We start from the raw sequence: 2,500 nt of genomic DNA on the forward strand, positions 1-2,500 counted from the left end.
TCATACCCGTCGTTCAGGATTGCATCTCAATGGAAGCTGTGAGATATGTTGAGAACTTTTCTACCCCTTCTTTAGTTGTTCAAGAGAAATTAATCTTTATCATTTGTGGGATCATATCGACCTTTTGACGCTACAAGCCTGTCACTCTCACTAATAGAAAGCTGAATCACACTGAGTAAACTTTCTCTGAAATAGACCTCGAAGCTTTTAGTGTGTGTGTGTGTGTGAGAGAGACAGAGAGAGAGAGAGAGAGAGAGAGAGAGAGAGAGAGAGAGAGAGAGAGAGAGAGAGAGAGAGAGAGAGGAGAGAGAGAGAGAGAGAGAGGAGGAGAGAGAGAGAGAGAGAGGAGAGAGAGAGAGAGAGAGAGAGAGAGAGAGAGAGAGAGAGAGAGAGAGAGAGAGAGAGAGAGAAGAGAGAGAGAGAGAGAGAGAGAGAGAGAAAGAGAGAGAGAGAGAGAGAGAGAGAGAGAGAGAGAGAGAGAGAGAGAGAGAGAGAGAGAGAAGAGAGAGAGAGAGAGAGAGAGAAGAGAGAGAGAGAGAGAGAGAGAGAGAGAGAGAGAGAGAGAGAGAGAGAGAGAGAGGAGAGAGAGAGAGAGAGAGAGAGAGAGAGAGAGAGAGAGAGAGAGAGAGAGAGAGAGAGGAGACAGAAAGCGAGGACAAACACATACCGAAAGAGAGCAAGAAAGAATGCTAGAGATAGATAGATAGGTAGAGAAAAAGAGAGTGAGAGAGAGAGAGAGAGAGAGAGAGAGAGAGAGAGAGAGAGAGAGAGAGAGAGAGAGAGAGAGAGAGAGAGAGAGAGAAGGGGGGGGGGGTGCAGAAAAAGAGGACAGACACAGAAAGATAGATAGGTGGATAGACTGATAGACAAATACAGAGAAAGATAGATAGATAGATAGATAGAGATAGATAGAGATAGATAGAGAGGAGATAGAAAAGAAGACAAACACACAGGTAGATAGACAGATAAGGGGGAGAGAAGACAGAGAAGAGAATGAAAGAGTGGAGAGGAGAAGAGAATAGATGAGAAGAGATGAGAAGAGAGAGAGAGATAGGAGATAGAAAAGAGGACAAACACACAGATAGATAGATAGGGGGAGAGATGACAGAGAAGAGAATGAAAGAGTGGAGAGGAGAAGAGAAGAGATGAGAAGAAAGAGAGACGGGGGAGATAGAAGAGAAAGAAGAAGAGAGAATAGAAGAGAAGAGAAAAGAAGAGAGGAGAAGTGAAGAGAAGAGAAGAAAGAGTTAGAGAGAGAACCAGAGCCAGAGCCAATTAAGAAAGTATACGAGGTCGGCGTCACAAGTGTACGCGTCTGAAATGATTTCGAGAATCTAAGAGCACATAACTATAGTGAAAACAAACAAATATTAGTGTTAAAATGAACACATCTCAAGTTCTATGAGTTGTTACGATGAAAGTTCAAGTTACTCTTGTGTAAGTGACTATGATTTACTTTTACAAGGTACACACTACGCTAATATAAACAACCGTGAAGTTTTATCATGTGCTTTCATCAAACTAGCAATGTTTATTTATCTCTTCCATCCCAGAGAGAGAGAGAGAGACAAAAAAAAAAGGGGGGGGGGAGATTGGATGTGCGTATCATTCAAGCTGTTTCATCAAAGTGCTTTTTCTCAGAGCCAAGACCACGGCGATTATGACACTTGTATCTCGAGTGGGTGCTTTCTGGTCTGTGGGATTCTGGTCGTCTTAGTGGCAACTGAGCACTCGTCCATTCATTCCCTCGTGTCTCGTCCTCACGTTGTTTGTTACTTTTACATGTGTCTTGGCGTCTTTCATGCTACAAGTTTTTATCTTCTTTTTTTTTCTTCTTCTAATAATACATATTCGTATCGGCGTGTTTGATCTGCGCTGTACGTTTGGAATAACCTGTTATAAAAAAAAAAAATAAATAAAAAAATAAATAAATAAATAAGTGGCCCATTTGCGATAGGATCCCCCCCCCCCATAACTGTATAATTTCCGTTTTGATTTTCATGTCGAGCTGATGTTACTAGGTCCACTGGATTCAATTGCCTATTGATTTGTTGATTTGAATATATTTTTCAGTCAATATATTGTTTAAATCCCCCTGTAATGTTATCTTTAATTCCTCTGAAATAGCAGCTACAAATATGAAATGGAAAAACTTTAACTGCTGCTTAAAGACAAATTTCGAAGTGCAACAATCATTATAGAGCACCTGATATTCTTTCCCCTCCGTTATTCAGTATTATAGTTTTATGGACCGTGTTAATCCTTCGGAATTCAAAACGGAACTCATTGATTCGACAAAGAGAAAATCCATATAATTCTAATCATTTACTACAGCACATCTTCCATTAAACACATACAATAAAGAATATCTATCAGTTGCATAAAGTCTAGAGCGCTATCGTTGTATTGGAGCTTACGAAAAGATTATGCAATCGAGCATTATCAACAAACAAAAGGAGATACCTATGGAGTAACAGGTAATACGTTTTTCCTCGAATAT

The sequence above is a fragment of the Penaeus japonicus genome, unplaced genomic scaffold (genome assembly GCF_977035675.1).
Source record: "Penaeus japonicus unplaced genomic scaffold, GWHDUDI00000001_assembly GWHDUDI00000012, whole genome shotgun sequence".
Classification (NCBI taxonomy): domain Eukaryota; kingdom Metazoa; phylum Arthropoda; class Malacostraca; order Decapoda; family Penaeidae; genus Penaeus; species Penaeus japonicus.